The sequence below is a fragment of the Habropoda laboriosa genome, unplaced genomic scaffold, assembly GCF_001263275.1.
Source record: "Habropoda laboriosa isolate 0110345459 unplaced genomic scaffold, ASM126327v1 scaffold102, whole genome shotgun sequence".
NCBI classification, from domain to species: Eukaryota; Metazoa; Arthropoda; class Insecta; order Hymenoptera; family Apidae; genus Habropoda; species Habropoda laboriosa.
This window is the reverse complement of record NW_017100262.1, coordinates 2971069-2997685: the sequence shown is the minus strand read 5'-3', so window position 1 is coordinate 2997685 and position 26617 is coordinate 2971069. Positions and strand designations below refer to the sequence as shown.

The 26617-nt window shown below is 42.8% G+C and overlaps 1 protein-coding gene across 3 annotated transcripts in view; it reads right to left on the bottom strand.

Moving 5' to 3' along the window:
* Window positions 1-26617, bottom strand: part of LOC108573011 (dystroglycan-like) — a 189184-nt gene that overhangs the window by 95329 nt on the left and 67238 nt on the right. For 2 of the 3 annotated variants that reach the window (XM_017935364.1, XM_017935368.1), the window contains exon 1: window positions 20899-21331. The exons of the other annotated variant lie outside the window; for it this stretch is intronic. The gene's annotated coding sequence lies outside the window, so the exon portion shown is untranslated. Of the gene's footprint in view, window positions 1-20898; window positions 21332-26617 lie in introns of those variants that run through there. 3 annotated transcript variants of the gene reach the window in all.

Sequence of the window (26617 nt, the reverse complement as noted above, 5' to 3'; positions counted from 1 at the left end):
TACTAGATAACGGACCCTTTTAGGATCAGCGATTTTTAGCTAATTTTTGACAAACACTTGCTGAAAAGCTAGAAAATTGATTTATTTATTTTTTTGTAATATATTCATTTGCAGAAAATTGTAATTTGGCAACAGGAAGCAATAAAAGGTGATAACGACGAATCGTTACGGTGAGAATACGAGATAATTATTCTTTTTCTAATATCTTGATTTGCAAAAAATTGCAATTTGACGACAGCGAGCAATGAAAGGCGAAAACGACACTTGCACTTCCCAAATGCAAGACACGAGATAACTAACCCCTAAGAATAATTAAAAGAATTTGTCTTCGTCACCTTGGTTTGCAAGCTGTTGTAATTTGTCGGCAGCAGGCAATAAAATCTTCACATTTCCTAAGTAACTCCGTTAACAATAGCTCGTTACCTCGACTCTAAAAGGGTTAAACACCGAACCAAGGACACGAAGAACGCCGTCAGAAACGTGAAACGAAGTTTAGCACAAGCAAACGAAGGAGCGTTCGCTTCAAAGAAGCAGTTCTTTCGATCTAAAGCCAACGAGAATACGCGGAATGGTGTTTCGTTTCGTATCCAAAGTAACGAATTCGCATATCTCCGACTTCGTTTCACCGAGTGCAGCTTCCCTTTCTGCTTCCGAGCATCCCAACAGGTGTGTTCCCTGTACTCTTCTTCGTCTTCCACTTTACATCGCCGTCCTCTCGAAAGTAGAGCGTGCATATTCAGACCAAGTTCTTTCTTTACCTCGAATCTTGGCGTGCCGGTTGAAAATTTGAAAGGCCACGGGAACCTCGACAGGCGATATCGATTCTTATACGTACGCGCGTTTCGATAGTCTTCCAAGTGAAACGTTATCTCCCATCATTCTTGTTCCAATATCAAACAGATGCCTCCGGAGAATTTCAACTTCCACCTCGAATACTCCGAGTAATTTGAAAACCTACTTGGACGACTTTCAGGTGTAGTCGGAGGAAGAAATGCGGGGAGATGTTAAACTGAAGCGTGGAACTGGTATTCGGAATTGTACGTGTCTCGATGGAGGAAAAATCAAGTTTTTTTTTTTCGTAAAATTAGAGTATCAAATTTCTGTAAATTTGTGTCTAGATGTTTGACGTAAGTATACTTCTCGTTAGTTCATCGGTATTTTGTAACAAGCATAGGAATTGGGAAAATCAGCGCACAAAATTTAGTTCCATTTTCAGAAATTACAAAATTTGCATTTTTAGAGAATGCAAAAATTTAGATATTTCACACATGTATACCTCGTTAGTTCATCGGTATTTTCAATTTGTGTGCACACTGGGGAGCATATGAGTATGGTTGCGGTACAAAATTTAGTTTCATTTCTAGAACCTAGAAAATTTGCATTTCTTGCAGTTTTAGAGAATGCAAAAGTGTTTGCACTGTGGAAGTGTCTGAAGATATACAGTTACCTACTCCCAAAAATCTAAAAAAATGTCTAAAACATTAGTGTAATCTTGAGCTTTCCCTGAACATGTGAATACAGTGTCAAGTATATGTATAACAATGTATTAGAAGATGCATCAAAGTAACGATAAAGTAAAATTTCGTAACGAAAAAGCGTCAACGCAAGCTTTCACAGTGTCCCAACTATACATCACACAAATTAGAAAAACACACCTAAATGTCCATATCTTCCCCGTTCTTCCTTCAATTATTTTCTCAAAACTTGCCGCATCCCGTTTAGCTCTTCGAAGCACAGAATTCTAAGACAAAGACAGACTCTAGTCGCACAGGAATTTCATTTAAAAAAATGTAACAAAGTAGGTGTGAATTGCGACGTAAAACAACTAAGACTTAAAAAAAAAAGTTGAGATAATTAATTATCAGGTGGGACATAAATAATCTCACCATGAAATTTGTGAAAACAGGTTAAATGAGATTAGTTTTGTTTTCCTAATGTTTCAAGGTGGGATGAGAAACATCCCACTGTGCATATGTAAGTACTAAAAAGTTCGTTGCGTCGCCATGCACCTGAGGAAACCCCGGCCTAGTGGATTATCATCGTAAAATTTAATGGTCAAATTCGACCGCAGGACCGAGTTACCAAACTCACATGGCCCGCAATAAACCTCCTCGAGCGAACACATCGGCAAAACCTCTCCTCTCCATAACCGATGCTCTGTTCCGTCAGGGCGACGACTCGGAGTCTCGCTCTAGCAGTGACACCCGACCCAGCCAAACACATTACAACGCAAAATTCGAATTGCTCGCTAATCAATATCTCCGATCAACATTTGTAAATTCAGTCGTGATAAAATAAAATTCTCTGAACCACCGCGAGAGATCAATTTCTCAATTAGGCAGCAAACCCGTACCGTCACCGAGGGTGTAAGCGGGATTTACGACCTCGCGAAATTCTTACCGAAAGAACTGCGGTCCACGGGAAGCTACAAAGGTGGAACACTCTTTACCCCAAAGAGTTGAAACATAAATCGAAAATCTTGTTATCACCAATCATTAACACGTTCCCTGCCGGACCGTTTTTTGAAGACTTTCCGTTCAGGCCGCGTGGGGCGTATGCGCCCCACGCTTTACACTTGTATTATTTTGTTTCTGGCGAATGCCTTACAATAAATAAAATGCCGCAAAAATCATAATTATCAAGGAAAGGTTGTATAGTTTAACATGCATAACACAATAAACGAATAAATTTATTTTTCTAGGAATTAGTTTAACAAATACCTGGCTGAACATTACTAAGCAAGTTGCATCCTCACATATAAGTTTTTTATCATGCCTACATCAGTTCAAAATACAATATTTTAATTAAATTCAAGTTTGTATGCAATTACAAAGGGATGTTACGATGAACTTTGTTAAAGCATGGCATACATAAGTGTGGTTTATCCACACAACTATCGCAGAATGTTACAACTTTTACAGTACAGTTCCTTGCCGATTTGGAACCAAATTTTTTAACATTTCTTTCGTAACAAATTTTGGCATCAGCAGTAGTACTAAGATGCCCGTAATCGACTGCATATTGAATTTTTAAAAAATTCTTCATTTTACAATGATAATACCAAATGGCTTGAACGGAAAGTTCAGCGTGGGGCGCATACGCCCCACGCGGCAGGGAACGTGTTAAGGGAAATTTCCCATTCAAAGCCATCCACGTCGCTCAAAATCTCTCCCTCGAGCAATGCTAAAAAGATAAACAAAAAGTCTCCTTTAAGTGCGATAAAAAAAAATACGTCCCAACGAACTCCCAAACGAGCGAATAGAACAACAGCATTGAAGCAAGGCGTGCTCCGCTAAATGCCACGAAAATGTCATTAACACCGGCGGCCATCGAAAGTTCCGGTCAGCAGCGGCTGAAACCAGCGCACGATTTACCTGAGGCGGTGTGTCCGCGTCGTGGAAACTTTTTAACGTCGAGCACACTGCGACATCAAGCTGTATGGCTCGCCGTTAAATGGCCCCTTCTTCGCCCTCTTCTCTAAAAAAAGGGGGAATTACACCGACGATATGGCGAAATCCACCATCCTACAAACGAGACACACTCGCTCTGTGCAATCTTTGTCGGAGGGACAGTTTCAATTTTTCTACCTTTTAATATCAAACAACGTCCGGCCGTGTAATCGTTCGTCTTCGCGTTTCACCGCTTAATTTCCCCCCTCAACCGCGGTAAAACAGTCCAAGGGGTGTCCTTCTCCGGCGAAACGCCGGGGGAAAAACGCGATGGAACAGCGTCGTTTATTACTACAGAGGACGACTCTATATTTCAAATTTACCGGACGCGTTTCACGGAACTGCCTCTTCTGACGGCGTTGATTTCTTCTAGGGTTTAATTTCTACGCTCTTTTCTACGGTGTGCGATGTGGGGAATGAAGGAGAGAGAGAGAGGTCGTTTCTTGTACGTACGTTTAACTGCGATTCAACCGCATAAATCTGTTAAGCGAGATAAAGAGGAAAGGACGAGGCCTTTTTTACGCTGTTACGCGTTTCCTGTCGAGAATTCTCCGGGGGATTATTAAAAGAGCGATGGGATCGTATGATATTTCACTGAGATTCGTTTCATTCTGCTTGCGATTTTTGAAATTTTTTAACTTCAATTTTTGATGGTATTATGGGGAATTTGATGAAGTACTTTGCTATTTTTTACGATAGAATTTTCACGATCTATGAAAAGAACGCTGAATTATTTTGGTGAGGTTTGACTAACCTGATTTCTTAATATTCGCGTTATTATTTTGACAGTTGCGAGTCACAGAGGCTACATTTATCTCTGCTTGTCGATTTCAAATTTCTCTTATCCTCGGATCTATATCGATAAGATTTCAACGATTGGCGGCTTCGAAGGTAGGAACTTAAAATTCTTAAAATATCCAAATTTTTCAAATACCGAATAAAATATAAAAATTTACCAGAATAACTATGAACTAGCCTACGTTTCTTTGTTCATAGTTTTCCAAGTCTTTTACAGAAATTCAAGATCGTCGCGAGAATGTGTCTCGTAATCAACGCTTATCTCGCTTGTAAAATCGCGCGCAATTAAAGCAAAGATCGCGTTAACATTCTATTAACATACAAACGGCCTTGGACTTGGCGTTTCTCCGTATTTCACAAGTTGGACGAAAGAAGAGAGGCGGAAAAAGAAGTGGTAAAGGTAAATGGGAGAATTCGAGAGGTGTTTTCTGTAGATCGCGAGAGTCCAAGTCCGGCGATCCGTATTTTCTGACATGAGAGCAACAATTTGAACGAGTCGTAAGTATACATACTCCGCTAGAAGGCGAAACGATTCGAGATTATAGCGACTGGTGGACTGCGGTACTGTAATTAGTACGGGGGAAAAAACTCGTTTTCCAAGCGCACGCGGTATAAATTTGAAAAGAAACGTCCACGAGGGGCGCTTTAATTGTGAAACATAATGCACTTTCGAGCTCTCGCTTTGCGACCGTGAATAAGTAATTCTTCTGGTTTTCTTTGATCCTTTGTACGAATGATTAAAGATTTAATCATTGAAGATTTCTCGAAATATGGAAAATTCTTTTGCAATGATTTACGGCGAATTTTGAACCATAGATCATTGAAGATTTCTTGAAATATGGAAAATTCTTTTCTAACGATTTACCGTGAATTTCGAGCGATAGATCATTCAAGATTTCTTGAAATATGGAAAATTCTTTTCTACTGATTTACTGTGAATTTTGAACGATAGATCATTGAAGATTTCTCGAAATATGGAAAATTCTTTTCTACTGATTTAGAGTGAATTTTGAACGATAGATCATTGAAGATTTCACGAAATATGGAAAATTCTTTTCTAATGATTTACAGTGAATTTTGAACGATAGATCACTGAAGATTTCACGTAATATGGAAAATTCTTTTCTACTGATTTACAGTGAATTTTAAACCATAGATCACTGAAGATTTCACGAAATATGGAAAATTCTTTTCTACTGATTTACGGTGAATATTGAACGATAGATCATTGAAGACTTCACGAAATATGGAAAATTCTTTTCTAATGATTTACAGTGAATTTCGAGCGATAGATCACTGAAGACTTCTAAGAAATAAAAAACTTTCAATCAGTCACTTTATTTCAATGCTTCAAACCACCTTGATACAAATAAAAAAGCGAGAAGTTCCCGAATGAATGAACTGTCCAAATATTGATCGTTCGACTGACGAATCAACGTAAAGCCTGAATTCCAAGAAACTAAGAAATCATCAACGACAGAATAAACGAAATAATCTGAAGAATCTCACTACACGAAAGTTACATTTATATCATAAATTCACGCAATAATCTCTCATATCCCCCCCACAACAGACCATACAAGTCTTATCTCCTCGATTATCTCTTACTCGCTACGTATACAGTCTACAATTTCCTTTTATCACACATCTCTGATCGAAATATTTCTTCCCACGTTTATTTGTCAACTCAACTACAAAAATAGGAAAATACGTAATTCGAATCGTTTCGAACGAAGTCTATTTTACCACTAACATCTCTGTTTCTTCCACGTTTATTCGTCAACTGAACGACAAAAATCGGAAAATTCCTTAATCGCATCATTTCCAACCAAGTCTATTTTACCGCTAACTTCTCTCATCGAAATATTTCTTCCCACGTGTATTTGTCAACTCAATGACAAAAACAGGAAAACGTATTCCAAGAGAAATATCTCCTCCATAAACAAAAAATAAAAATGTTTACTTAAAAAAGTGCATTTTATCGCTAAAATCTCAGGTCGAAATATTTCTTCCCCGACTCAATATTTCTCCACTCAACGCCAAAAATAACAAGATACATTCCAAGAAAAATATTTCTCCACAAATAAAATAAACAACAATTAAAAAGAAAATATGCAATTCCAATCATTTCCAAGTACAAAAGAAATAAAGAGAAAACCGCGTCGACACGTGTTCGATGGAAGTTCAAGCTGTTCCCTCGCTCAAGAGAGAAAGAGCGGGATCGCCGGTTTCCGTCGCCAAGTGGATAGGAGTTGGAGCGTAAATCAGGGTGGTTAAAGGGCGGCGACGTTTCTTCGTCGATGAACGCATATGCGTGGAGGATGTTTGCGGACACGGAGAGGCTGAAGGCAGTAAATTACATTGACACACGTGGCGCGACAGAGACAAAGCCTCGGACCCCTGCGCCCATTTACCAGGGACGTGTATACGCTGGACGGATCCGCGACAATGCGCGCGTACAGAAACCCGCCTGCGGGCCTGGAAATTATTGCCGCGTAGGAAAAACCGTACAGTGCCTGTCCGAGCAAATATACACACTCGCACGCATATACGAGGCCTGGGAAACGGAGAAACTGGACGTGTAAACGAGAATGAAACGAGGCATCGTGGTCACGGAGACCGACTGGTGAGAGAAAAAGGAAGACATCGAATTAACGATGATCGATGCACGGTAAGAGAGAGAGAGAGAGAGAGACAGGTTTAATTAAGTCCGTATTAATTACCCTCGGAGGATTTTTGACATCCGCTGTTGCCTCGAGTTTCGCTTGAATTATTGCAGATTTAGCTTGTTCAACCTGTTCATTCGTCATTTCGGAGAGGCGCATTTAGAATGTAATTTATTCGTTTAAGAGGGAGTTTGACGGTAAGAGAATTAAGCGTTCTTTAATAGAGGAGTGACTGAATCCGTCGTTTTGATGGATTTCGGGTTTCTTGGATTCAATTACGGGGGTTATTGACCCCTTGAGATACAAATAAAACGGAATTCGACGCGTCCGAAAAATACTATTTAATTTGGCTCGACTGAACAGTTATGTGCAAAAGCTTAGAAACAGAACATTTAATCAGGTTGATGTATAATGTTAATGGACAATAATTAAGTAACATTATAAAATAATAAATTAGTAGTTCTGTAAAGTATGAAAGATTTCAAAACAATTTGGAGTATGTAGAGGAACTAGACACTTTTTGCACTGCCAAGTTGTTTCGCTTCTTATATTATTTTTTACGCACACATGGCATCTCTTTGCAGGATGTTCCTTTTTATTAGTCGAAGGTATATGCTGAGGAAAATGTGCCCAATGTTTTGCCTGTAGCCGAGTTGGGCACTCATTCTGCGACGGTCTGCCACGTGTCGGATAATTAGGAAGAGACAAATTACATAGCACGTCTTCTGCACTATTCAATCGGAAATTTACAATCGATTGCTTTGTTGAATTAGGTAACTTAGAACAGAGGACATAAGCATTATAGATAGCTATATCAAGCATATAAAAGAACATTTTTTTAAATCCTTTTACACACTTTCGCATAAGTGGGAAACATGAGACAGTTCATGACGTCTCCCAGACGTCAAAGTCTACAATGGCACGTGAAATGAATAACGTCTCCCAGACGTCAATATACGTCAAGGGGTTAATGCGCTTTCGTCGAATTATTCTAATTTCGAGGGTCTTTGTACAGTGTACCTAAACGTAACAGAACAATTTTTTTTAGAGTTTTATAGAGATATCGTGATACTTTTTTCTTTTTGGTAGAGAAGAGCATCCTTAGGCTGCAATAAAAAAATTTCGTTCAGTGTGATTTTTAACACTGCGATTGTACATTTTATACTTTGGGTTAGCACTGTCGGCAATGTACACGTATCAAAGAAATTTGAAAGCAAAGATTTGAATTATTTGAAAAAATAGAACGAAAACTTTAAAGTCAGTTTTGCTACTAAAAAAATCGGTTTCACATTATTTCCCAAAACACTATAAATAAAGATGAAATATTGACAGTCAGCTGAATCTCTGGAAAAATGTGTATCGAACAGAATGCGCTTTATCCGAAGTTGATCGGTCGATTACGTTTCGAGTTATCCTGCACCATATTTTTCAGATGTTATACCTGAAATTTATACAAAAAGAAAACACAAGTACATATAAATATTTTATCACTTTCAAACTGGACCTCCCCCTTGAAGAAACTCTATTCTTAATCAAATTATCACATGTATATTCAATATAGAGTGTGTTGCATTTGTTTGCATAATTTTTCTCTGAAAACGCAGCCAAAATTGAACAACTCCCAAATAAAAGGACATCAAAATGTATGTAATCAATATTGAAATTAGAACCGTAAAAGGTGAAAATCCAAAGCGACCAAATTTGGGAATATGTATTAAAGAACAATAACACAATTTTTCTCTCTAAACACAGCCAAAGTTGAAGAACTCCGAAATACCAGAACACCAAAATACTCAATCGATATCAAAATTAGAACAGCGAAAGGTGAATATCCAAAGCGACAAAATTCGAAAATGCTAAAAAATAAATACAACTTTTCTTCTCAAAGACAGCCAAAGTTGAAGAACTCCGAAATACCAGAACACCAAAATACTCAATCGATATCAAAATTAGAACAGCGAAAGGTGAGTATCCAAAGCGACAAAATTCGAAAATGTTAAAAAATAAATACAACTTTTCTTCTCAAAGACAGCCAAAGTTGAAGAACTACGAAATACCAGAACACCAAAATACTCAATCGATATCAAAATTAGAACAGCGAAAGGTGAATATCCAAAGCGACAAAATTCGAAAATGTTAAAAAATAAATACAACTTTTCTTCTCAAAGACAGCCAAAGTTGAAGAACTCCGAAATACCAGAACACCAAAATACTCAATCGATATCAAAATTAGAACAGCGAAAGGTGAGTATCCAAAGCGACAAAATTCGAAAATGCTAAAAAATAAATACAATTTTTCTTCTCAAAGACGGCCAAAGTTGAAGAACTCCGAAATACCAGAACACCAAAATACTCAATCGATATCAAAATTAGAACCGCGAAAGGTGAGTATCCAAAGCGACCGGTGAAACAGGAAGTCATCGGCGTGGAAGATTCGCGGCTGACTCCTGACGAATTCCGCCATGGTCGCCATTACGTGACCATAATATCCGAATGGCCGTGCGTGCCAGCACACAGGCGGTGTTCCTCGACTAATTGCGACGCGTGTACCAGAGGCATACGCGGCCAGAGATATGTATGTAACGGCAAGGTGCGGTATACAAAGGGGCAGCAGCACGTTCGCTACAAACATGACCAGAAGCTTTTGCATCGCGCTCTGGGTTTCACCAGCCCGCCTACAACGGCCCGTACTCCTCCTCGCAAGGATGTGCACATCGAGCCCCGGAACATTTCTGAACTAGCACGCCGTAAAAGCATCGCGTACTACCCGGTGGCACACACCGATGCGATGCTGTATTTTACGACGGCACACGGCGTAAGTTAAAATTGAAGTGGATGCTGTCTAAACGGTGAACGTACTGTCGCGAAAAAAACCAGCAAGCTTCTAATACGCCTTGATAGGTCCCCCTGGTATCCGTAAACCGTTGCTTTCAAAGAAACAGACCACCTTTGCTACTATTTTTGTTTCGCGTGGTCCTCGTGTTTGCTATCTGACAGCGGGAATTTTTATTTTTTGTGTTTAGGTGGGTGGACTGACGAGGATATTTGGAAGTGACAGTCGGCGATTTTTCGTGAAATTTTGGTGTGTGGCAGATGTTGAAAGAATGTTTGATAATATTGTTTCGTAGCGAAGGGGTGAAAATTGTTTTGAACTCTAGTCTGACGACCCGAAAATTATTGGAGGCAGGAATAGTGGAAATTGAGGAAATTTCTGTTTTTCAAAGACGAAATTTGGCAAATAGAAAATAATAAGTGATTAGTAGGTTGAAAAAAAATATTCGATAATATTCATTCACAGTGAAGGGGTGGAAATCGCTCTGAAATTTAGTCTGACGTCTCGAAAATGATTAGAGACAGAGGAATAGTATAAATTGACGAATTTTTTTTGAAAGGTAAAATATGTTTATTACCCAAATTTTCGAAGGCGACTTTCACCTCTTCGCTGTGGACGAATGCCAGTATAAAAAAATACGTGTCAAATATTTTTTCGAGAACTGTCGCATACCAAAGTTTCGTCAATACCGACAATTCCAAATTTCTTCGGCAGAAAGTTGGACAGCAGGCAAGAAAAGAATCGCAAAAACCCCAAAATATATACCATAAGAAACCAATTAAAAAATAACACCCCTAATTCTCCTCCGTCCAAGCAGAAAAGTCACCAAAGACCTTGATAAGAGAGTCACTTTCTAAAACACGCGACCGACGCAAGAAAGACAGAGAGAGCACAGCTGGCCAGATAACAATGACTCCGGTCCCATTCATTGCTAATTGGCCCGCGGGAGTAACAGGGGCTGCCTCGTGCTACCATTTCGACACGTGTACACGTACACACATTTATACACAAGAACACACAGCCTCTCGCAACACGGTGACAGATACGCGTGCAATACAAAGAGCTATGTTGACCGCGAGAGATATCGTGATTAGAGAAGGTCTCTCTACCACTTGCTCCCGCTACATCCAAAGAAAACGTTTCACCCTCTGATATGTACGAAATGATATATCGGCGGACGTGTCAGAGACTAAGAAGCATCTGCTGGCGTGTATACACGCACAGAGAGAGAGAGAGAGAGAGAGAACCTGGCGTGTAATCGTAGGATCTGAGGTCACCACGCCGCTAATGAGTCTTAATGAACGGGCGTGAGAGCGTGCAACGACGCGACGATTCCCTCTACTCCACACCTCCCACTTCTCTCTGTATTAATTCCGCGATAGATAAAGGAAGGGACAGGGTGGATGTTGGTGGAAAAAGAAGGGAAGGAGGTTTCTCGTTGAAATTTGAAAGGGGGAAGCAGGCGGCGTGGGACACGTCTTCTTCCATTTTCTTAAATGGCACGCCGCCGCGTGAAACAATGAACTCTCGACGCCCTGAGAAACACCGAGAGAGGGATATTGAACAGCCAGAGAGAGAGAGAGGGAGGAATCGCGTAAATTGACGAATTTTCGATTTTTCAAGGAAATATTTGGCAATATTCATCCACCGTGAAAGGGGTGAGAGCAGAGAGAGAGAGAGAGAGAGAGCAGAGGGGGAGAGAGCAGGGAGAGAGAGAGCAGAGGGGGAGAGAGCAGGGAGAGAGAGAGCAGAGTGAGAGAGAGCAGAGTGAGAGAGAGCAGGGGGAGAGAGAGCAGGGGGAGAGAGAGCAGAGTGAGAGAGAGCAGAGAGAGAGAGAGGAATCGCGTAAATCGACGAATTTTCTATTTTTCAGACAGAATTTGAAAAATAAAAAATAATTAGCAGGTTTCAAAGAAATATTTGGCAATATCCATCCACAATAAAAAGGGAAGAGCAGAGAGAGAGAAAGAGCAGAGGAAAAGAGGAGTGTGAATCGGTTAACCCTCTAACGACGAATGCAGGGTCATTTCGACTCAACAGCGCTAAAGTCAGGCGACTCAGATTCTGTTTGGTACAGGAAATACACCCATGTTACGTATCAAATGTAGATAAGCAAGAAAAATATATACAGCTGAAAGTATACATGTATAACACAATTCCTTCTCAAAACCCGTGTACGATAGAAATTTTGCTATAGGTCAAAACGACCCTACATTCGTCTCTCACGTCCGTCTAAAACCATTCGCCTTCGTTCGCGTTAAAAGATTAGACGAAACCTAGCTCGAAACCTAACCCAAGATTCGAACCTGCTGCACTCACTTGCGAGCGATTTCCAAAAGTGTAAAACACCATCTGATTACAAGATCATTACTGAAAAGCAGCGTGTTTCAACGTAGAGTAATTACTCGGACAAGTCTGAGAGAAATCGATCAGCGAGAGAAATAACGTCGTCTTCGCGAAGATCGACCGACGAATTTCCCGTGAATCGAGTTTCTTTTTCACCGAGGAGGCTAATCGAATTGGACGACGATCATGCGACCACCTATGCACGCACAGCTGCTGCCTGCTACTTCGTCTAGTGGACTGTTGGAGCGGTGGAGAGTCGCTAATGAAGTCCCTGACGGAAAGGTAGGGCCTTTTAAAATTCTACGCGCTCGGAATAGCGGCTCGTTAAACGTGCATTCGTTCGTCAGCCTGGAAGGTGTAACTTGGATGTAACCTAATTAGATTTGTAGCCTGGTGAACAACCATGCTGCTGGACATTGAACATTTTTACGGAAAAATGTAATTGCCTTTTCGCGCAAGTCCAGCCGAGATAAATTGCATTCTTTTGCTAGTTCGTTGCTAGGCTCTGTCCCATCAAACGTAGCTTTAACCCCTTGAGAACGAGAGACTCGCGCGTGCGTTCGCGAAAAACTGGCAAACTCGTGTATTTTTCGAGCAATAAAGATAGTTTACTTGGACAGCTGAAGCAGACTGTTAATTGAGACGGCTGATCAATCGGGAAACGAAGAGTGTAAAAAGTTATCGCGGTAATTTCACTGCTATCGGCGCCTTCGGACGCTTTGAAAATTTATTGCAGCATGTTCGGTCAATTTCATCCTCTGCACTCTTCCACGTTCGTTCGATAAAACAAATTTTTAAATAATACGGCTAAAACAGAAAATTTTGCGGTCGTTACGGAACATCTGAATCTAACATTATCGCGTTATCTGCCAAAATTTGTCGCATCGAAAGGGTTAAGAGACGAAACAACAGAAGACCTCGATAAACTAGCTTATCCAACTCCAGTCAAGCTCCAGACGATTAAAAGTACGTTCTTCTACGCACAATAGACTCTTTGTGTATTCTTCTCTATACATATCCTCACATCTGTCGCATATTTTTCATCTCCTCAGTTTCACAGAAACCGAAGGCCGATCCTCTTCTTAGCTAACTTCTCGAACGATCAACGTTCCACTGTACTCTCCTACCAGTCCAATCTAGCAGGCTCCTCCACTCGATAATTCTCTCGAGCGGGGAAAAAAAAATAAGAAGTAAGGCGAGGTAACTCTGCCGAAAAAAAGACGGGCCATTTCCCCAGCTTCCGGCATTTTCTCGTTAACACGGTTCGAGGGATCCCATTGACACGCGAAATTCGCCATGGCAACACGCCACCCTTGCCTTCTCCTCCTTTTCTCTCTATCGAATCGACACTCACAGGTCGCCGCTCAGACACGAGGCGTCCGATTTAAAGGAAGTTTGACAAGCGACCAGGATTTTTCCCGACGGTCAAACAAAGAGTTCCATTTCACTTCGATTCGGCTAGCTCGAGTGGGGATGATCGCGTCGTAGGGAAGAAGAAGAGCTTGGCAGCAGTCTCACGTTGCTTCTATTCCACCCTTGTAGCAAGTTTGGCCAGCTTCTTCTTCTTCATTTTCTTCCTTCTAGGATCCATCCCCTCTTCTCGTCTCTTTCGCTGCGTTTTCACGAGGGCAAACCCACGCTGCTAACGATTGCACGCCTGCCAGACGCCGGATGGTGAAACGAACGCGAGAAAGTGTAGACGCCGCGAATGAATTGCCTCTTCTTCTCCCTATCTGCTCACCCCTTTCACGCATCGCGTCGTTGCGGATATATGAAATTCTGGCCAGGTGCGCGGGGAACGTGGAAACTGCCAGATATCGTGGAACGAAAGTTTTGTGAGGTCGAACTTGAATTCGATGGTCGTCCCAGGGAGAAAATTGGTCCAAGGGAGAATTTAACGCTAGGTTTAGGAACTTTTGTTACATACTTATCTCTACGGAGCGCGTCAAATTGACAATACAGTAAATTCTCCACAAGTGTCAGTCCGCAAGGAACCTACACCTGACACTTGTAGAGTCAGGGACTACGTTTTCGAGCCTCGCGCCCGCCTTTTTAGTTTGCCGAACGTAGACAAGGACAGCGAATACAAGATCGAGGCAAACCAAGCGACTTAAATACCAACTTTTTTAATTTTACGTTTTTTTATCCCGAAATTTTTCTTAACATATTGATAAGATTTTTCTGATGAAAATGACATAATTTGAACAACATTTACTTATTAACACGTTCACTATCTGGCGTGACAGTGAATAAGTAAATGTTGTTCAAATTATGTCGTGTTTGATATCATTTTCATCAGAAAAATCTCACCAACATGTTAAAAAAAATTTCAGATGAAAAAATGTAATTTTTCTATTATGAATTGTAGAGCCGTGAAATCTCGTAAAAGAAACCGAGAGGTGTAGCGTTACACGCCTGACTGACAGCGAGCGAGATAACATAGGCGTAGGACCATCTATACTGACACTTGTAGAATCCAAACTGACTGACACTTGTAGAGAATTTACTGTATATTGTGGGGTTTTTGGTACGAAAGAGTGAATGTGGGGAGAGAGTTGGTATGAATGGCCTGGAAAGGAAGACCGAACGAAAGACGATCATGCGTGGCGCGTTTGTTTATGTTTAGACAATAACATGGGTTAGTGTGTTAGTGTGTAAGTGGTGTGTTCGGTCCCGAGCACCGCGACGCAGGAACCGTGATACAATGTCGCGATAAGGCCTTCGACAAAGGGATCCCGCGAGGAACCGGAGCGGGACCGCGGTCGCCGAGGCTCGAGTATTTCTGGTCCTGTGTCGCATGGGCCGCCAAAAGCGATGATCGCTCGACGTCTTCCGGATCGCGTCGCACTTACCACCGCCACGTCGGGTGTGGACGGCTCCGTGCTATAAAGCACGGAGGTTTTCACCCTCGACGCGCATTTCTACCGAGAACACGCCTAGAAACACATTCTATTGAAAACACGCCTAAGAAATACAATAATTGTTTCAGTTCGAAAACGTGTTGATTTCTTTCCTATAAGTAAGACTCGCCTTGCCAAGCATCGAAGAGCTACGGCGTTTTGGGACGCTACATAGTGTGTGTTTGACCGGCGAACGAGAACCATCGAACCGTAAATATTAAGAGAGCGAATTACATTTTCCGTGACAAATAAAGATAATATTAGCGAACAGGCGCGTGGGGCACTTTTAATTTAATACACATGAAAAGTAATCAAGAAAATCCTACAATATTATACAGTATTAACCCTTTCCACTCAAGAGTCGACTAAGAAGCGACATTATACTTACCATTAGAGGCAACTCTAAGGATGATATTTTCCAAGACAGCAGGTCTATGGACCTCCGTGAATTGTTCGTGAACTACATTAATTTTTGCTACTTCCTTATAGGAAAAAGGGCTTTCGAGTGCAAAGGGTCAACTTGTAAATGAACGATAATGCGAACGATACATTTACATAAAATTTATAGTAAGCAGTAGTGGTTTCTGTAAGTGTCCTAGTGGAATTCGAAATGCGTCAAAATGGCGCGTCCCGTGAATCTAGTGTTAAATGGTAACATTCGTGGACATGTAGATGGATGAAAACAAATTTCTTTTCTTGTATTTTATAGGAAATGTTTAAACTGTTGGATTTTTGCGGATACAACAGCTTGCGTTGGGTAGTTGTTATTTTAACCTTTTGCGCTCGAGTGGCGATAAATGTCTGGCCTCTGATAAATGTCTGAGCAACGAAATGGCTTGAAAGAATCAATCTTCAATGAACAGTTGCAAGGCATTGTACGATATAAAAATATATTAAACGTAGAAATAAATATGATTTGCAATTCAGCTATAGCTATCTTCGAGCGCAAAGGGTTAATTGTGCGACAGGTGGCATTCTTGATTATTTTGCGATTGAAATTCTTTTTCGTAGAAGTTTCTAAGGTAACCTTCAACTTTTGGATAGGTTTATATATACGTCTGGAGATTGGGAAATTAGTCTTGTTCCATGGAGAGGAATAAGAGTGGTGTGAGACAGAATTGCAAGTGGAGGAAAGTGATCCATCTTGGTGCACTCCAGGACGTCACTCATGGTGTCACAGTTCACAAGAGGGCTCCTCTGCTGTGTGTAACAGAACTTGAAGAATATCCGCTAAGAAGTGAAGTACAGGCGATTACTTGACCACGATTGGTGCCAATGTTAACCTTCCGTTTGCTCGGCGATAAACATTTTTTTACTACCTAAACAATTTCCTAAAGTTGAACAGTCTAATGCGCCTTTCCTTTCACTCAAACTTCTAAGTTTCAATTTTTACTCTCAACCTAAGCAACTTCCTATACGTTCTAATGTCATTTTTTCACCGAAACTTAAAAATTCTGACTTTTTCAACATAAGCAACTTTTCACAGTTTTTCACTCAAACTCCTATATTTCGATTTTGACTAGCAAACCTAAGTAATTTATGGCGATTAAATATATTCCAATGCAATCTTTTCACTGAAACTTCGAAATGAACTCGAACAAGAATACTACTCGCCACAAAAGCAACTTCCTCCAGTTGAACATTCCAATGTAATTTTTTCACTGAAACTTCCATACTCAGACTTCCATTTTTACCCTAAGCAACTTCCTACGATTAACACGTTGAGCGCGGAGCCGATTTCGCTCTGCTTTCCGTCTAGGCGGCACACCGGCGATCACTTCGCGGGCTGTTCGGTTATAAACAGAAGATAACAAATGCGCTCACACGGCATTCAGACGAAGAACTACCAATCCAGATTGGTAGAACAAGTGTTTATAAATTGCAAAAAAAAGGAGACGTGCGTAACATTTATTTTTTAAACATGATACTGCCGGTCCCACCGGACCGACGCCACCCAAACGAAAAGTTCACCGTCAGTCCCAACGGACCGACGCCGCCTAAACGGAAAGTTCACCGTCAGTCACCACGGACTGACGCCGCGCTTAACGTGTTAAACGTTCCGCTGCAATTTTCCCCCGAAACCTCGATACTTCAATTTTTATCTCCAACCTAAGCAACGTTCCGTCGCACTCTTCTCACCGAAACTTCGGAACAAACTGAAACCTCCCGAAGAAGAATACAGTTCGCCGCAAAACCGACCACCACCGCAGAACAGTCCCAGCCAAATTCTTTCCGCGGAAACTTGACGATTTCGATTTGGATCTCGACGAGAGAACGGCGTTACCGAGGACAGAAACGGAGCGAAGGAAGTGCTCTCCGATGAACGAGCCACCGACTTATGGTAATATTTGCTAGATCTCGCGGCATGCATAATGCACAGGGGTCCAGAGAACTTGGAATTCATGTTTCGAGCAAGAGAAGAGAAGCCCGTTGTTACGGGGACTCCTGGCGGAGGACTCGTGTCTCCTGTCCCGCAAGAAACATCTGCTACCGGCGTGGTGGTTGGGTATATGTGCCTTCGTCGGCCGAGGACGAAGAATAGAGAGAGAACCAGAACCTGGCTTTCATGGATCCTTGCCTGGCCTTATATACACTCCCGGCTCCACGGTCACTTTCCAAAACGATTAACGCACCGCGGACCGTGTGCACGGGTTGATTCACAATAAACGTCAACGTTCTTTTATAAAAAGGTGAACGTAACAATGAGGAGGTATGAAAAAAAGGAACCTGAACCGAAAACGTGGGTGTCGGAAAAGAATTCTACGAGTTTACTATTGGGCTGTGCGGAAAGTCCTTGGCGAAATTTAAACTACCGTGTCTCTGTTTTTAATTGACATAGCGATTCAAGTTTTAGGGGTATTTTTGCCGACGGTTGAAGGCGAATTCAACGCACTGCTTGAATTATTCGTAAGATGAACAACTGTTTCTTGCAGTGGAGCGTGGATGTTGAATTTTTCGTGACAACGCTCTGCGGTGGAAAATATAGTTCGCCTTGGGAGTATTCGCTTTCGAATATTGAGTAAAATTCCTTTTTGGTTTTTGTCGCTATCTCGATTAGGAACGGAGATATATCAGTTTGAATTCTTCGTTACGAACTTTCCGAACCACCCGGTACGTACTTCCCTGTTCACCTTATCTGAGGAGTGCGTTGGGTTCGTCTTCAAATAACGAGTAAAATTCCTTTTTGGTTTTTGTCGCTATCTCGATTAGGAACGGAGATATATCAGTTTGAAATTTTCATTATATTTCGTTGCGAACTTTCCGAACCACCCGGTATGTACTTCCCTGTTCACCTTATCTGCGGAGTGCGTTGGGTTCGTCTTCAAATAACGAGTAAAATTCCTTTTTGGTTTTTGTCGCTATCTCAATTAGAAACGAAGATATATCCGTTTGAATTCTTCGTTACGAACTTTCCGAACCACCCGGTATGCACTTCCCTTATGAATAATTCGAGGAGTGCGTTGGGTTCGTCTTCAAATAACGAGTAAAGCACCTTTTGCTTTTCGTCGCTATCACAATTAGAAACAGAAACATATCACTTTGAATTCTTCGTTACGAACTTTCCAAACCACCCGGTATGCACTTCCCTTATGAATAATTCGAGGAGTGCGTTGGGTTCGTCCTCGAATAACGAGTAAAATTCCTTTTTGGATTTTGTCGCTATCACAATTAGAAACAGAAATATATCACTTTGAATTCTTCGTTACGAACTTTCCGAACCACCCGGTATGCACTTCCCTTATGAATAATTCGAGGAGTGCGTTGGGTTCGTCCTCAAATAACGAGTAAAGCACCTTTTGGTTTTCGTCGCTATCTCAATTAGAAACAGAGATATATCAGTTTCAATTCTTTCAACATTTCGTTACGAACATTCCGAACTAACCAATAAAACACCCGGTTGAACCATACACTCTGTGTGGCTCGCTAAAAAAGAAATTCTGTTATCGTTTAAATTGATCATTAGGGAAATATCCGATGAATAGTCATGAGCCGTTGATGGTGTTTACTTTATGGAAATGATGATTCGTTGCAATTGAACCAAGGTGCACAAGCTCGTTATTACTCCTCGCCTGACGAATAAACGAGAATCGCGAGAAAACAGCGATAGAATGCAAATCGCGGCCGAGAAGTTCGTAAGACGGAATGGCGAAGGTGGTGAAACAGATTTGCAAACGTGAAGCACCGGAGGTGGTTTCACTTTCGATGGCAACGAGATCGATGCAACATCGCGGAGAAGGGAAAAACCCGTGCCAAGTAAACAGGAAGTTCTGGGCAGGAAGGGTGGACAGATATTTTAGAAACGGGAGTAACGAGTTGCTGTGAAATACGGCACACCGGGTGCCCCGTGAATTTGAGCTCGGTTCACCCTGTTTCGATCACTTTTCGTTCGCATTTGTCGACATAGAAACCTCGTTCGCTGCCTTAATTCGGAAAGTTTAGCGATTTGTATAGTGTAATGTTTAAACTAACGAATATATCGTATTCAATAAATTATGAGATAAAAATATTGCTAATGTCTCGAGTAACGCGATCAAAAACGAAAAATTCTGAATTTTGGGTTAATTAATTTGACCAAAAAACAGACGTCCCTGGAACTTCATTTGTATTATATTTCCCGCGTTATAGAGAGACTACTATATATTGAAAATAATTTTTGTAGAAATTATGCAAGCATTTGAAAAACTTTGTTCTATATTTTTTACTAATTTTTGATCGATATTGCACTACGAATTACCTAACACTGTATACTGCAGGCGTAAATTCGATCGAGAAATATCAACGAAAATTCTAAAGTATCTTATACTACATTTTTATAAAAGTTAAACACTGTTTCACCGATAAAAAAACTTCTATAATTATTAACACATATAGAAGACGAAAAGTTGGGTAGAGTAACTCGATGTTTGTAATTGATTTAGCTAATTGGAGGGTTTCACGTTTCAAGTATAAATTGGAAGAACTCGAACTATAATTAATACAAGTTTCCAGTGAATGGTTGTTTCACGTAGTATCGATAGCCTTCAAAATATCGACCATCTCGCTTGAATGGACGATTCCCTTTATTTTCCTCGCGATACACTTGGACGTTCGTAACTTTGTATGTATCTACGTTCAATAACATAAGAAAAGTTCAAAGTGACTCGAGTCACGTTCCAAGAATTAAGGCATACACAACCGGGCGAATGTTTGCAGGAACGCATGGAACACGTTCAAGCCTGTCCGCCCGAAATGATAAACTGCGGTCTTTCGAATGATTGGCCCATCGACAGGCATGAATCAATCCGGATAACGGTAGATTCCCTGCAATCGCTGCACTGTTTTATTGTCAGCGAAACCATAGGAACGGATAGTGCGAAATTTAACACGATCGTCGAATTGCCAGATATTCACTTGTTTCCTCGTATGCTATCAGTTTCTTTCGTTACTACGTTTATAGGTTATTACACTCGGTTATTGTTTCAATCGTCGATAACGATTCACTTTAAAATGGAAAATATCGTCGAGAGGATTAAACAGACTGTCCTGTAACTTCTCGCAGACTGCTTTCTACACAGATTCCTGTACAACGTACAGGAAAATCTCTACGAGCACACAATGGTGGTACCGGCATACAGAAGGTGGTGCATCGTTAACCTTCGTTCGGCCGGTAGAGACTGGTTGCGGTCCGGGCGTCGAGCAGCTGTTCCGAAAGTGTGGACGGGTTTCGAGGCCGAGTCGGCCTCGATTGAAAGTAAAAGCGTCGTAACCGTAACCGGTATCGCCACGACCCGGCTACAATCGCGTTGCAGAACGATTACGGTGTTCTGTCTAGCCCCGGTGACACACGAAAGTAGCGGCGAAAATCAGCAAGGAACAGGCTGACGCCTAACCTATCCGCGCGCGGTATACAGTTCGTGTTCACTCACCTAGCGGGACGCGTAGAGCCGGCCAGCTCCGGAAGCCAGACAGAGAGGCTGTCACAGAGGCACAGTCTTGTTGGCGCAGCGATAAAAATCCCGTGTACTTCGCCTCTTCTTCTTCTTCCAGCACTATGCGTGTCCGACCACCGTGGAGAAAGACGCACGCTGCTCGCGAGCCGGTCGAGAAAAGAACAGCGACAGCAGCGGCGGCGGTGGCGGCTGCAGACGAACTGAAACGATGTCCCTTTTTCTCTCTCCGTTTCGACGTGTCTCTCGTTCGACCGGCTTCTCGTTGTCGGCGAACCACGCACGGTTTACAAGGGGATAATTCGTAGCGGGTGAGAAAAAGAAAGAGAAGGAAAAAAACTGTACACCACCAGCGACGACAAACGAGGACGACGAGCACCGCGACGATCCGCGTAGGCGCTGGGCGCGTACTGTGCCGAACGAACGAAAGCAGTATGGCGCCCGGCAGCTTTCCTGCTGCGCGCTCGCTCCTCTTTGTCCCTTTCCACGCGCCCTCTATCCTACTCCCACCACGCGCCACTGTTAGCCTCTCTCTCTGTTTACCATCCTCTTTGTTTCACTCGTGTGGCTGGCTTACGGTGTCGTCTGTCTTCATCGCACCGCAAGCACCCACCACGCTACCCGTAGTGATGGGCATTCGAAGCTTTGCATCGTAAATTTTCGTATGTCGCACACTTTTATGGGGGCTTCAATTGAGTTATCGTCGGGATTAGGGAATGGTTAAGGGTATCGATGAGGCTGGCGTGTTAATGCGGACGTAACTATTCATCGACAATTCCACGGGGGGATTCTGACAGCTTACCTCGGAAGAATACACGTTACGTAATATCCTCGCACCTCGAACAATTCTTTCCGCAAATAACAGTGAAAACACTCCCAATTCCCACCCACGCGTTAATACAAATCCAAAGCACCTCGAACCCATCGCTGACTTCTAACCTCTTCTCTCTCTCTCGTCGATCCACTACACACTATTCACCATCTCTCTCCAACCCACCCAACGAATCTCTCTCTCCTCCTTTCTCCGACATTCCCGAGCACTTTCTCTCCTTTCCCCGCAGACACGCCGATCTTTCTTCAACCAAGCAACATCGCCGCGTTTCAACTTCGTCTCTCGCGATACCCACGATATCGACCATCTCTCTCTCGCGTGCACCAACGGTGTCTCCATCTCTCTTCCGCCTTATCAACTTCCCCCACTACCGTCTCTTCCACTATTCCGCCCCCTCCATGTTCGTCTGGCGGCGCAGGAGTGGGGGTAGTCGTAGACGGTCGCTACGGTGGGGATAGCTTTCCGCTGGCGCGGCGAGCTCTCGACCAATGGGAGCGCGGCAGGAGCAGTGTCCCCTGCGAGGTCGCGCGACCAGACGCCTCGCTTTCCCCCGGAGAACGCGGCAGCGTGGGCGAGAGATGAGATTAAAATTAGATCGATTGTCGTTAATAACTTGTGCGGCGCCGTATCGCGCCGGCCGACCGGCCGGCCGCCGGTGCTTCTTGTTGACGAAATGCAACAGTTAGGGCTGCGCCCGTCGCTTGCACTGCACATACACACGCACGATGGCTAGTATCGGCCATTAGCGATGCAATCTTTATCTCCTCGAGGCGGATACGCACGCCGCGTTTTCGACGAGAGAAAGGTCGAAGGTGTTGATAAAATTGACGCGTCCTCTCCTCGTGCTACCGTATGCATCGACACGCGTACTTACTTACACACACACACAGAGAAAGAGAGTCAGGAAGCAGCGTTCCAATAGTCACGAGGACGTGTGTTTTTAACGAGGGATGAACTTGCAAGTTTCAGACTCGTTTCAATTACAGACCGTTTTGATTAATAGTCTCGCCTTGAGGTGCGGTCTGGACGTCTCGTATCCTGTTGTAATAACCGTTCGCGGATAATTGTTATTTACTCCTCGATCTTGCTCAGAAAACTTATTTACACGCATGCAGCGATAAATACCGCGCGTGCGTGTGTGCATAGAGGAATTTTTACACGAGGAGTCTCTAACAACGGATATTAGTATCCAGGAGGAAAATCTTGCGATTCGATCGACGGAGTAGGCGTTAAAGGACACGTGGGCATCCGTGTGATGCAGAAAATGCACCGGGGGAAACGAAGACGGGCAAGAATGTCTCCTCGGGGATAGATGATTCATTACGCCGCGTGTGGAATATTAACGAAAACGGGGGGAAAAGAAGGAGAGACACATCGGGTGGTTATTCGTAGAAAACGCTCGGAAGTTTCTGATTAGGGGCGGGATCGTGTTCAACGTGGACTTACGAATCCGAGGCAATTTTCGGTAACCAAGTTTCGTTGCATTGGTTTCGATTAGCACTCGTGAGGAAGAAAGTTTCAATTAGTATAGTTGCAATGTTGAAGAGCAACCCTGAACGTAGGTCGATGTTAGAAAGAGTCGAATCTTTCGCAAGTGTTGTACTCGAATTTCGGAAATGAGAATTCTGTAGCATATGAATTCATATGAAAATCAATACAAGTTGAAGAACAACCCTAAAATGAGTACCTGCGGCTGTTGAAAATGTAGTTCGATGTTAGGGAAAATCGAATCTTTCGCAAGTATCATACTCGAATTTTAGAACTGAGAATTCTATAGCACTCGTATGGAAGTCATGTATCTTCTTATAATCTTAGTTATCATAATTGATCGCAAAGATAGCGAAGAAATGCTAATTTTAAATAATTTAAAGAAATAATAATTTACACGAAGAAACAATAATAGCTCCTTTTTTATTTCTTCAAAGAACTCGCAAAACATTCAATTTAAGTACACTTGGAAGCACTGTTTCTATTTTCCCAAATGCTCATCGGTCAAAATTCGAATCTGCCTGCAAAGTACTCCATCCAATCCCCATTTCAGAATGCAAAAATGAAGTGAAACGAAATGAACTGAATCGAAAGAAACAGTTAAAAACGACATCCACAGCTCGGCCGTGCGTTAAACCAAACACCCTCTCAAGACACATCGTCCCCTCTAATCCACGGCGTTAAGTTTTATTACACACTAGCTCTCCTCTAATTGGCCGGATAACCGTGACCGATCCAGATATCTCCCCCCGTTCACCCATTAGCTCTCGATCACCTGTCGATATTTCACCAGGAAAATCGTGTCACTTTTAATCGAGAGCGTACGCCTAAGCCTTCTCCGTTATTTCCTCGGATATTTCAGCAGGCGGGACACGGTTGGCACGGAAGTTGCGCCGGAATATTGATTTCGCTCAAGTGGCCTCTGTCTCGATAAAACGATATATGCTTAATTCGTTAAACGAGCCCCTCTATTCCTCGACACCGGCTAGAGTGTAACCACTCTCGACGAGCTCTTAATCTTCGGAACAATAAAATTCCACGGCAAACACGTAAGAGAAACAGGGAGAGAGAGAAACAACAACGCGTGGAACATCCCCTGTAGAGGGATAGAAGAGGACGAAGGATTTATTTCTTCCCTCTTCTTTTTCCCCCCGGAAAGGGAAACAACTTCCGCGGCTAAAGCGGTCTCGCGACGGGAACGTTCCACCGTCGGACACAGGAATCCGATAACGCCGAAACTTTCTCGCGTTCCTCCGGCAAGGTTCGATGGTAACACACGCCCGCAACGTCGTCGACGTCGGAGCTAGCCTCGATTTCGTCGCGGTAATCACGGTGGGGAAAAGATTAGGGGCGTGGAAGGAACGAGCGTTCAGGGAGCAGTCGTCGTTCAACGTTGAATCTTTTATTTAGCAACGCGAAGTAGCGCGAGGAAGAGGAGTAACGGCGGTATATCTGGAGAATAAGGGAGGAAGCGAGATAGGCGGAGGTTCGTTGTGTCGTCGCGAGAAAGAGGACACCAGAGGCGAGGGAAGAAGACGCTTGGTCCACGGGCAAACGCTGTGCAATATCGCTGAAGAGAATTTGAAATCGCAGCTAATAGAAAGGAACGACGAACGAACGAAGGAAATAAGAGGCGCTCCATGGGGATGCCACCGGCTCCTCCACTCTGGTCGCTCCCCTTTCATCTCCATGGATGCAGACCCTCGGTGATACTGAACCTTGACAGCCTGGTGTTCCTGTAATTGCATGGAAATCCGGCTCGAAGATGATTTCTGCTCGAGGCGAACTGATCGGACGGAGTTGGAAGAGAAGGAGTCGGATTCTCAACCCTTTCGCTGCTGCGGCAGACTTTAAAGTGTAACGCGGGTGATCGATGGTAAATTTTTAATCACCGCTGGAAATTTCTCACTTTAGTCGTGTAGTTTTGAAATTTATTTCGTTAGCGGAATAATGCGCATATGACGATTGTCACCAACCGCGGAATATTTCGCTCTCGGCGATATTCTCCTGTCGCCGTCAAACATCTCGCGAGCGTCTCGAGAGCAGTAGAGAAGGTTTCCGAAGTTTAAAAATTTCTTAACAAATTTGTACATTATCGCGAGGAAAATCGATAGTAAACAAAAACACAGGAACTATCTTTGCGCGGTAATGCGTAGCTGACTTCACGTAGCTGAATTATGACGAAAATCTGAATTTGCATAAAAAAACCGCAGTCCAATAATGCCAATTCCCCGAGAGCAACATTTAAATCTGTGTTAATATCCTCGTTCGTACAATTCACCGATCAACCGAAGAAACATCTCTCTCCTCTCCAACACAAAACCCACGAAACTATTACACACACCGTCCCCAACACGCGGCAGATTAATCGTTACAATGCAATTATCGCGTCTCCTGACCGAGCGGTAAAATGCATCATACCTTAGACGTAATTCCAGCAAAACTGCCTCTGTACAGAGGTGAAAGAGGTATTTCTCTCTCTCTCTCTGCGGCTGTACCTGTCTATGTGTGCGTCGGGCAATCGAGGAATCGCTCGAGCGAACGGAAATCGTGTAGCGACCGTGGCCGCGACATTAATCGACCGGTGCGCGCCATATGCGCGTACAGTAACCGCAGGTAACCGCAGCCGATAACTTGTTCAGTTTATCTTGTTGCTGCGCCACCGCGAAACTTGGCCGCGTGTAACGTCCTTTCTATCAGTTTTTCGCGTCTCCGAGACCGCCTCGGGAACGTACAGACGGATTAAGAGAAAAGGGTAACGAATAAGAAAGAAAGAAGGAGAAAAAAAGAGAGAGAGAGAGAGAGAGAGGAAGAGACCGGTGGGAAGCAGGTTTCGTCGATCGATAAGTCGTTACGGTTATCGCGTATCGACGTTACGCCTTTTTCTACAGGTATCCGCGAGGCGTGGATATCGAGAGAGACTGGTTCGCCCAAAAAATTCGACGAGTTCTCCATGGAACTGGTTGTTCCATATAACTTCCTCTGGATAAACCGGCGACTTCTATCAGGTATAATGTACTCGCTAATGAGCGATAATCTAGTGTTTAACAAGATGCTAATGCGATTTTTAGGAAATTTCTTTAGGCATGTACGTTTGAAAAATTGTGGTTTAAGTAGAAAGACGGTCGAGACAGGTTCTCGTGTTCGATAACTAATTTGTGTATATAACTGAAAAATGTCGGAATGAAGGATGATAATCGGTTCTCGAGTAGGAACCAAGGGATACTCTGTGTGAAATTTAGCAGTAAAGCTTCATGGTTCGGTTTCTTCATAGTTATAGCTACATTCCGTTTTACTGACCAGGTATTTGGCTACGATCGAGCTGTTTCAGAAATACCCAATGTTTTACGAGACTTTTATAGATAGGAATTCTGCGGC